This window comes from Anolis carolinensis, chromosome 2 (assembly GCF_035594765.1).
Source record: "Anolis carolinensis isolate JA03-04 chromosome 2, rAnoCar3.1.pri, whole genome shotgun sequence".
In the NCBI taxonomy this organism is placed as follows: domain Eukaryota; kingdom Metazoa; phylum Chordata; class Lepidosauria; order Squamata; family Dactyloidae; genus Anolis; species Anolis carolinensis.
This window is the reverse complement of record NC_085842.1, coordinates 298,413,998-298,425,990: the sequence shown is the minus strand read 5'-3', so window position 1 is coordinate 298,425,990 and position 11,993 is coordinate 298,413,998.

Genomic DNA, 11,993 nt, shown 5'->3' with positions numbered 1-11,993 from the left:
ACACTCGCTTATCCAACATTCTGGATTATCCAACACATTTTTGTAGTCAATGTTTTCAATACGTGATATTTTGGTGCTAAATTTGTAAATACAATAATTACTACATAGCAATACTGTGTATTGAACTACTTTTTCTGTCAAATTTGTTGTATAACATGATGTTTTGGTGCTTAATTTGTAAAATCATAACATAATTTGATGTTTAATAGGCTTTTCCTAAATGTCTCCTTATTATCCAACATATTCGCTTATCCAACATACTGCTGGCCCATTTACGTTGGATAAGCGAGAGTCTACTGTATTTCAAATTATCAGTGCGGGAGATTAATTCATGTTTTACAAAAAAAAAAAAACCTGATAGGGAACTAAAGATAACTAAATTATTTGCTGCTTGGATGCAAATCAAGGCTTGGTGTGTTTCAGGACATTGAAGAAAGTAACAATTGTGTGGGAATTGGTGGAGAAATACAAATGAAACTTGAAGCGATTCCCTTTACAATTTATCATTTCCAATGAATAATTTCAAAAGGAATGCAAGTAATTTAGGAACAAATATTTATTCATTAGAAGAATTATATTTAAAGGGAATCTTAAGGAGTTTCTAAAGGATTTTGATAGGGATTTTTCAAATTGTATGAAATTTTCTTATCAATTTTTTTTTTAAAAAACTGGAAATCAACAAAAAGGAAGTTACTTTGTTTAATACTGTAATATAAAGGACAATTGGTTACTTCTTGAATACTATGATAAATAATGGGAAATATTTCTAGATTTGTGTTGTCCAAGGCTTTCATGGCCGTGATCACAGGGTTGTTGTGTGTTTTCCGGGCAGTATGGCCATGTTCCAGAAGTATTCTCTCCTGACCTTTCACCCACATCTATGGCAGGCATCCTCAGAGGTTGTGAGGTTTTACCTGTGGATGCCTTACATGGGCATGGCCCCATGTAAGCCGCCCCGAGTCCCTCCGGGGAGATGGGGCGGGATATAAGAATAAAATTATTATTATTATTATTATTATTATTATTATTATAGATGTGGGCAAAACGTCAGGAGATGGAACATGGCCATACTGCCCAGAAAACACACAACAACCCTATTTCTTGATTTCCCATTCTTGAAAGATGCTGGGGGTAAAGTAATCAATCTTTCTTCCCCAATGTTGAGAGTTTCCCCAGAGGCAGAAAACTGTGTATTCTTTTTCTGTGTATTCTTTTTCTTAAGTTTTCTCTCCCTTCATTGCACTGGCCACATCTTATCCTTATTCTGTTTCCCTCATGTGAACACTGATGATTTTAATATGGATGGAAAGCTAGCGGCTGGCTGTTTTGCAAATCCACATGCCCGTTTTACAACTTTTTGCCAACAGAATCACACAATTTGGTTATACATTTGTATGTGTTGAATCGGTAGGAAAAGAGAACAGAAAGAAAAGGAGGAAGGGTGGTCACAGCACCACAAATATATTGTACTTTCCATTTTTGTTCATTAATCCTCCTACTCCCCTTTACCTTCACTGAGATTTTTACACAATTTTTGCAGCCTGTTCTGAGAGAAAGGAGAGATGCACCTAAATGCTATTGAAACTGAACCAAGCCATTTGTTAATGTTACATTATGTTTGAAATTTTGCACTAGATAAAGCATAAAGTGTGTGTACATGCATGCACTGTGTGCAACTACAACTACAAAGAACCATTAAGAATTACTGCTAGATAGACTTAGAAAATCCTAAAATGGTAGAAAAACAACAGAAGATTTTTGATAATAATGTCCCTGTAATACACCATCCAATGTTATGCCTGTTTATGGGTATATTTGACCTGCTAATTCCAAAACTGATATCAGTTTCTCCCTGTCCACTCTAGTTTTTGAGATACAAAACACAGGATATATAGTATACACTGGCCACCATGTGCTTGCCCATTAAAATATCATGAGAACCATATATATGAAACTAGAGCTGATGCTGACTATTTGTGATGACTCATGGGCCATGTAGTCCCGTTCCTAGTACTGTTGTGGCAGATGAAGAGGAAAACTTGGGTTTCCCACCGTTTCTGCCAGATTTGGAGCCCTTACAGCTGCAAGATGTTTGACCACAAGAAGTCAGCCAAACAAGCCTTGAGCAGAAATCTCCCCCATTTTCTCGCCGGAATTATTATAATCAAGATAGAAGCGCTCGGGAGGCGACTCGCCGGAGCGCCAGGATAGCTGCCAGACAATTAGCTGATTAAGTCTGCTTCCCTTGGGAAACTTTAAGGAGTCATGCATCTGGACACAGTATAGGTTTCGTTTCTTGTTCCCCAGAGAAAGTGTTCCTTGGCGGGAAAACAAGATCCTATATAGGTGTTTGCCCGCAAAAGAATCCTTGCGGAGTCAATTCGTCGGCTTGAGGTGTGAGATCGTGTGTAGACTTCGTACTCCAGTTCCCAGTTCCCAGATCAAGTTTCCAGCCCAGCCTTGTACCATGGACTTCTATGGACTCAGTTCTTGATTCATGTTTGCCTTGTTTCCAGTTTGATCTTGCCAAGTTTCAAGTCTTGCCTTGCCTTGCGTTTTAAACCACGGACCTTGCTTCACAGTCTCAAGCCTTGTTTTCCAGTTTCCTTCGGATTTACCTTAAGCCTCAAAGACTATGGACAGTTCCCCACACTATTGCTTGCCAAATAGTGTGTGTTTCGGTGAAATGGATTATAACTTTGGACTTTAATATCACACATTGGACATTGTTTTCCTGGACTATATTTGACCTTTCCTGAAAGGTCTACTTCTGAACTATATTCTACACTTATTTTTATTGACTTTGTATATTTCCCTAATAAAGATATTAGATAGATTCTGGTCTCTGCGCATGGTTATTGGTGTTCTGCAGCCTGGGTCCTGACACTATTCTGAATCAGCACCCCAAATAACCCCATGAACAGGCCTAAACACCAAGACACCAAGATTTTTTTTTTGTTGGGCTGCACTATCAATATATGGTTGGAGTCAATGAACAAGAGACCATCACACCACTTGGAATCAACATATATAGGGTCAGCATAGAGCTGCTCCCATTGACAAGATGTATAAAACAGTCCAGTATATAACCTTGTGGCACAGTGGGTTAAACCGCTTAGCTGCTGAACTTGCTGACCAAAATGTTGCAAGTTCAAATCCGGGGAGCGGAATGAGCTCTCGCTGTTAGCTCCAGATTCTACCAACCTAGCTGTTCAAAAACATGCAAATGTGAGTAGATCAATGCAGAAAGGTAATGGTGCTCCATGCTGTCATGCCAGCCACATGACCTTGGAGGTGTCTACGGACAATGCTGGCTCTTAGCTTAGAAATGGAGATGAGCACCAACCCCCAGATTCGGACACAATTAGACTTAATGTCAGGGGGAAACCTTGCCTACTGAGTTGCTTCTGAGGATGAAACTGGAAGATTCAACCAATGTCTGTGTGAACCTTTCCTTTCTCTCTCTCTGTCTTTTCTCTATCTCTTTGTATTTCTCTCTCTCTTTCTTCCCTCCCCAGCACACACTTCCCATAACTATTCCAGAGGCCCTCCCCACATCTGGTCCAAGTCTCTTTCCCTGACCCATTTCATAATCAAAGATTCAAACTACTCAGAAATGCTAACATACCATAACGTTAATCTTCTTAAACACTGTTTAATTCTCCATCAAAAAAACTGTAACCTGACTTAAAGCTAAGAGAAGCTTTGATTATATTGCACCAGTTTGTCTGTGCATTATCCTTCTTCAACAACAGTATATGTCACCTAACAGCATTGTGTCCTTCACATTAATCCTTGAAACATTTTCCTTCCCCCCCCCCCCCCCCGATATGCATACTTCTCTTCTTCCATCTCCAACTACTCTGTCTTGCCCTGTCACAAGAGCAACTACTGTTACGAAACTCTTTCAAGTATTTCACTTTCATATTTCGGTGTCACAAATGTGTACTTCAATAGACAAAACATATGTGTGAACTTAAAAACCTGACAGAATAATTGAAACTAGATGCTATGAATGCATGTAATTAAAAGATGAACTCTTGAGGTCAGAAATGAAGGAGCTGAACACTGGTGGAATGATTCAACAAACAACAATCAGAGGGCTGCAAGTAAACCTCTAAAGAAGATGAATATGGTTGCTTGTCCTTGTGTCATTTTCTAGGTTCTCCTTGGCCATCTTACTACATAATGAACATGATTTAACACTGACTTAAGCTTACACTTATGGAAATACTTGTTTTCCTTCTTATATTGACTTCTATGAATCAGTGATTTTTGTCAACATTTAGATATATCTCTTGAAGAAAAGTATTTCTGTTCAACAAAAAAATGTTTGCAATCTTCTGTCTTTCTCGATTCTCCACTTGCCAGGATTTTGACCTTGACATCAAAGTAGCTTTTTCTTTCTATGTTATTCTTCACCATTATGTGCATCATCATTTTCTACAATGGCAAAAGGCTATGAAATTCCATCATTTGTAACACTCCTTCCTACCCTTTCAAACAGTTTTTCATTGTGTCCTCCTGGCTTTTGTAGGTGTTCCAACTCAACATCAACTCTCCTTCTTCAATATATGAAGAATGCTGTTGCTTCTCTAATAAATTTGCACCCAAAATAGAAGGAGTGAGCCATTATTTCAGCATTCATTTCCTTTTCACATAAAGAATATTCAAGACTTGCATCAAAACACTCTCTTATTTTGTACTATTCACCAAAATAACTACAGTATAGTCTCACTTATCCAACACTCGCTTATCCAACATTCTGGATTATCCAACACATTTTTGTAGTCAATGTTTTCAATACGTGATATTTTGGTGCTAAATTTGTAAATACAGTAATTACTACATAGCAATACTGTGTATTGAACTACTTTTTCTGTCAAATTTGTTGTATAACATGATGTTTTGGTGCTTAATTTGTAAAATCATAACATAATTTGATGTTTAATAGGCTTTTCCTAAATGTCTCCTTATTATCCAACATATTCGCTTATCCAACATTCTGCTGGCCCGTTTACGTTGGATAAGCGAGAGTCTACTGTATTTCAAATTATCAGTGCGGGAGATTAATTCATGTTTTACAAAAAAAAAAAACCTGATAGGGAACTAAAGATAACTAAATTATTTGCTGCTTGGATGCAAATCAAGGCTTGGTGTGTTTCAGGACATTGAAGAAAGTAACAATTGTGTGGGAATTGGTGGAGAAATACAAATGAAACTTGAAGCGATTCCCTTTACAATTTATCATTTCCAATGAATAATTTCAAAAGGAATGCAAGTAATTTAGGAACAAATATTTATTCATTAGAAGAATTATATTTAAAGGGAATCTTAAGGAGTTTCTAAAGGATTTTGATAGGGATTTTTCAAATTGTATGAAATTTTCTTATCAATTTTTTTAAAAAAAACTGGAAATCAACAAAAAGGAAGTTACTTTGTTTAATACTGTAATATAAAGGAAAATTGGTTACTTCTTGAATACTATGATAAATAATGGGAAATATTTCTAGATTTGTGTTGTCCAAGGCTTTCATGGCCGTGATCACAGGGTTGTTGTGTGTTTTCCGGGCAGTATGGCCATGTTCCAGAAGTATTCTCTCCTGACCTTTCACCCACATCTATGGCAGGCATCCTCAGAGGTTGTGAGGTTTTACCTGTGGATGCCTTACATGGGCATGGCCCCATGTAAGCCGCCCCGAGTCCCTCCGGGGAGATGGGGCGGGATATAAGAATAAAATTATTATTATTATTATTATTATTATTATTATTATAGATGTGGGCAAAACGTCAGGAGATGGAACATGGCCATACTGCCCGGAAAACACACAACAACCCTATTTCTTGATTTCCCATTCTTGAAAGATGCTGGGGGTAAAGTAATCAATCTTTCTTCCCCAATGTTGAGAGTTTCCCCAGAGGCAGAAAACTGTGTATTCTTTTTCTGTGTATTCTTTTTCTTAAGTTTTCTCTCCCTTCATTGCAATACTCACTAAGCTTTTCCCTTTGTTCACTCTTCTTTCCTCTGCTTATGAGGTTAGTAGCTTTTTGTCTTTGCATCAGGATTCTGAAGAGGAAATAACAACAAGCAGCTCTCTACCAATTTCATTGTCCTAGTTATGAAAGAACTTTTACACAGTGACTGAAGATGCTACAGATATAGTACTGAAACCATTATAAAAGTTGAGGGCCCCTCTAGTCTGTGCCTCATATTTCAAACCAATAAAATTTTCTGAGCAATGCTCAAAAGTATCCACAAATATAATGCAAAGAGATAACTGATCAAACCATGTTCAAGTAAATTTTCTTTCACAGCAGCCTCACAGTTATTTCCTTCAATAATTCTGGGGAGACCTCCATCTCAAAGAGTAATTTAACATTTCTTCAACTGTGTGAAATACTTTACTTATCTTCAGCTAAGATGAGCAATGTCAGAGAAGTCATGGATGCATCTTTCTCAGTACCCAAGTAGCATATAAAATAGCTATTTTTCGTTTAAATTATTTGGAGAAATATATATGCGGCAAAGATTAAGGGTGATGTTGATCCTTTTGGTGTAGTTCTAAATCTTATAAAATAAGAAAACTAGTTTTGAATGCAAATTCTGATGTGAATATCCATGTAAAAGAAAATGCATGATGGATGAATGCATCACCACTTTCATTTTACCTGTATAGGTAAGAAAGCTGCAGTCCAATATCTGAGTGGTCATTCTTTGCCTATTATAGAAATATAATTCAAGCCATGCTGGAAGCAGAAAAAACAAAAACAAAAAGACAGAAGAGTAGGAGTAGTCATGGAATTATTTGTGCATGGGCTATGCAAATGAAGAAGTCTAGATAGAAACCTATAGGCAAAACTGGACTTCGAAGTCAAGGTCAAAGTTTGTCACTTAGAGTTCCATCCGTGGGAGAAAACTGGGATTAAATAAATAAATAAATAAAGTCAGGACTCTTGAAAGTGGAGATGATTAAAAAAGGAAGATTGTGAAGATAATATTGCACAACCAAAAATAATTTTCTCCAAAAGGCTTATCTAAATGTTGAAAAAAAGAATAATTTCCTCTGAGTAATCAGCTTTGGCTTGAGTGCCTGCTGTTAGCTCCAGCTCCTGCCAACCTAGCAGTTCGAAAACATGCAAATGTGAGTAGATCAATAGGTACCGCTCCGGCGGGAAGGTAACGGCACTCCATGCAGTCATGCCACCACATTACCTTGGAGGTGTCTACGGACAATGTTGGCTCTTTGGCTTAGAAATGGAGATGAGCACCAACCCCCAGAGTCAGACATGATTGGACTTAACGTCAGGGGAAACCGTTACCTTAATCAGCTTTGGATGATGAGAAAAAAGAAGAAATAAGAAATGAAGATGCATACCAAAGATGAGTATCAATGCCAATTATGTACAAGCTGAAGGTTCATGTGTATTTCAAGACTTTCAATTTGTTTTTAAATCTTTCCACCCATGAACATTTCATTTCTCCCCTCAAGAGTTTATCTTTTAATTGCATGCCTTCATGGCATTTACTTCCAATTATACTGATTTTCAAGATGGAGAACAGTGTGGCAGCATATTAAGTGGCTGGGGAGGAGAGGAGTCAAATCCCTAAAATTCTGCCACCTCTAGACCTCCTCTTAGTTTCGGGGGTCCTCTTTGAGACCTTTGAGGCCCAAAAACAGGACTTGGTTCCCTTACTGTGGGAGCCGGGAAGACCATCTCACCGGGCCGGCCAAACCATGTCAATGCCAACGCTATCGCCATTGTGGTCTAAGATTCATCAACTAGACCACCACCATACTGATCACAAGAGTTTTGAACACTGGTAGAAGAGAAAAAGAATACAGGCAGTGCCCAAGTAATGGACAAGATAGGTTCTATAGGTTTGTTATTAAGCTGAGTTTGTATGTAAGTTGGAACAGATACATTTTTAAATGTAACTCCAAAGGTTTTCCCATAATGTTAAGTCCAGTCGTGTCCGACTCTGGGGTGCTCATCTCCATTTCTAAACTGAAGAACCAACGTTGTCTATAGTCACCTCCAAGATCATGAGGCCAGCATGACTGCATGGAGCGCCATTACCTTCCCACCAGACCAATACCTATTAATCTACTCACATTTGCATGTTTTTGAACTGCTAGGTTGGCACAACCTGGAGCTAACAGCGGGAGCTCACTCGGCTCCCCGGATTCAAACCGCTGACCTTTTGGTCAGCACCTTAGCGGTTTAATCCGCTGCACCACCAGGGCTCCCATATAGTTTCAGATAGTTTAGGGAAGGGTTTTGCTGTCTGTGCCCCTGTTCAGAGGATTTCACCTCACTTTCTTATTCCTATGATAATTCGATTTTGTAAAAACAAGGATTGGTGATAAAGCTTCAGTGGAGACTCCTTTATCCCATGATAACTCTTCCAGGAGTTAATTTCCCTTCCTAGGGGTAGATTTTTCTCATTTGCTGTTGTCTCACCTCCATTCTTAACTATACATCATATGTAAGTTGGATGTTTGTAAAGGGGACTGCCTATAACTATGAAACACTGTTCTTTCACAAAAGTAAAATAGTCTGTTTATATATTTGTTTCTACTAGCAGATGTATGAAGGGATTGATATATAATCAGCAGAGATCCATCTAATGCCAGATTTCTCAACTTCTCATGTATCTTAGTAGAGGGAGCTGAAATGGAAGCAGATGGAAAGTGTAAATCAGAAGATTCAATTATTGGGTTTTTCCCCTAGCACCTCCCCCCTTTTCCCTTCTGTAAAGTAATCTTCTAGGATTGAAAATAGTCCTTAAATAACACTTCCCTACATTTACAATATAATACTTTTAATACATTTGTAAGCAATTTCTTCACATGTTAGGACTTTGTTTTGTTTCTGGGCTTGAACATATATCAGAGAAGCCCATAGGATGTTAGTAGGTCAAAAAAATCTGAACGGTAATTTGTGTGCTGTTTTAGTAAGAGCCCAGAGGAAATTGTAGTGCACAAGAGATGGAGGAAAGGGGGGAAAATATATTCCTTTGCCAAATAACATTCTTTAAAATTTCCTTTTTGTTTCTTTCTGATCCTCTGTCTTCCACACATTTATGATTCAACCATGCTTTTAGATTATGGTGATGAATTAATATTAGTACTATCATAGGCATAACACGCTGATATTCTTTAGCAATCTATCTCAATTTTTAAATATCAAATTTCAAACTCAGCACTTTATACAGATCACACATCTAAAATGTTTGAGGCCAGAAGTTTTGGGGATTTCACATATTTTTAGATTTTAGAATACAAGGAATTGCATATACAAACATAATGAATATCGAAGAGATAGGAATCAAGAATAATTTTTTATGTTTATATACATAACATGAAGGTAATTATACATAGTATTTTATTTTTATTTATTTATTACATCACTTCTACCCCACCCTTCTCACCCATCAGGGGACTCAGGGCGGCTTACAATATAAACATATACATCAGAAAACAGTTTACATCAGATTTAAAAATCCATCGAAATTAAAAATTACAATAAAAATTTAAAGTATACATTAAAAACCTACATAATTATACATTTAAATATACATTTAAGGTGCTTTTCATGTCCAGGTAGGGTCTGTCAGTGAATCATATATTCATATCGCGGTTCTGCTGCTATTCATGGTCAAATATCATTTTTTGCCCATGAAACCATCAGAAAGCAAAGGTTTCATAATTCACTAACCCATGTGGATGATTTCTGCATTTGGTAAGATTTTGAATTCCAGAATTCCAGATGAGAGATGCTCAACTTCTATAAGCAATAAATTCCCATTTTGTTCACTGGAGCTACTCACAGTTTCCTCTACTCAGGGGCCTTTGCAATCAACTGTCTGTGAATTAAAGACTGGGGCTCAATCTAACATCTACACTGCCATTATAATGCAGATTGAACTGCTCAGTGTAAATGCATCCTGAATAATTGGAACAAATAAATCTGCAATTTCTCTTTGGTCCTCCCTCGAAACTTTCCTTTTTTTTCTGTCTCCCTTCCATTTCCCCTCTGTGATCTGTTTTGTGAGGAAAGTCCTATGTAACCTAGGTGGGTTGCCTGAGCCAAAATTAAGTTATCTGAGGGCACTTCTACACATGCTGTAAAACCCGGAAGTAACCAAGTTAAAAGGGCAAAGGGGGTGGTGGTGGCAGCTAAGCAACATTTAGCCAATACGCGGCAGGGATCAGGTTAAGAGCTAAAAAGCATGTGTTAAAAGGGTGCACTTAAAACTTTATTCAGCCCAAAAAAGCACACCTTTTCATGACTGTATATCCCTGCCGTCATGCAAAACATGTGATTTCCTACTCCCCCCCCAAAAAAAAAATTGCTCCAGTGCGCATGCCTTTTTGAAAACCCGAAACAGCTGATCAGCTAATCAGGCTGTCAAACGAACACACAGGTGGTTCAAGTGAAGCACAAATGGAAAGCAATTAGAAGTCTCTGAAACTCCCTGTTTTAAACTTTATAATCTTAAACAGACATTGAATTAAGAAATGGGGGAAGAGAGAGATCCAACTGAAGTTTTTTTTTTAAAAAAAATTGTCTGTTATATGTACACATGCAAATCTGCTTGTGTTTATATTAAGATATTTGCATGTGCGCATATATGGTCCAGTACATAACGGAGTGAATATTTTGATCTTGATCTGCTACAGAGGAAAGCTGTAAGGACGGCGGGGGACCATATCCTGGGCCTGAAAGGTCTGTGTAGATCCAGCCTGGCTTAACTCAATTCTTTCCTAAACTCTACTTATTGTGCACTTTGTTTTTCAGAACTTCTGATAGCCCCCCCATTTTAATTTACCTCTGGTTCCCTTCAGCTTTGGCTTTTCATAATCTGCTTAGTTGTTGATTCTACCTATTCTAGTTTACTCGCATTTATATACAGTGTAACTGGATAAGCAACATTCTGCAATATGTCCATGAAAATAAACCATCTCTACCTTAACCAATGCATTGCATTATATTTGAAAGTTAATCAGAATATCTTGGTATAGGATAAAAAAAACCCATTAAGGACAGAAGATGGCTCTCAGTGGCATTGTAGTCTTGCTCTTACTGTGCTTCCTTAATTCATAATTAGCACAGTAGCACATAAAGTGCATTTCAGTTAGGTTCAATTTTCGCTTCTCTGAATCTTCTGAAGATTAGAATACAATAAGTATAGAAATAAATAGTGCTGGTATATATAAATCAAACAAGCCCACCTTTGTTTTCTAGTGCAAAAATATTTTGGGAAATATCAGATGCACACAGAAAATATTAATCCTTACAAGGAGCATTCTGTGATCTTAACATTCATTGAAAGAGTTAATTTTATGTGTGTTCTTGCCATAGAATCACAATGGAGGACGTAAAAATGGGTAGAAAGGACACACCTCTAGAAATCTTCCAGTGCAACTGTATGATCAACTTCCTGACATATGCCATAGAATTGCTGGAGAACCTAGAGATGACATATTTTGTCAAGTGTGCGTAAATTAATAATAATAATAATAATAATAATAATAATAATAATGTTTATTTATACCCTGATTTTTCTCTCCACAGTGAAACTTCAGGCATCTTTCCTACGGACCCAGAAGGCACATTGGTTACAAAATGAAAGGCTGTTTTTCTCCACAAGACAGACCTTTAATGGACCTGTTATTTTCATCCCCTGATATGGTAAGAATACACTGTGCTCATTCAGCCCTTTCAGATGGCTTGTAAAACTTAAAATGCTAGTCGCACAAAATGAACCCATCATAAACACACATTTTACAAAAGCTCCCTCAATCTACTTTTAAACAGCAGTGGAAGTGAGCCATGATATAATAACTGATCTAACACTGTGCCACTGAATCATCACAGATAGTTTTATAATTGCAGGCTTGATTTATAAAAGTAGGCTGAACCAACCTGATGTTAAAAGGCTAACTTGCTGTCTATTGATTTAAGATGACACACTTCCATAGTATGCC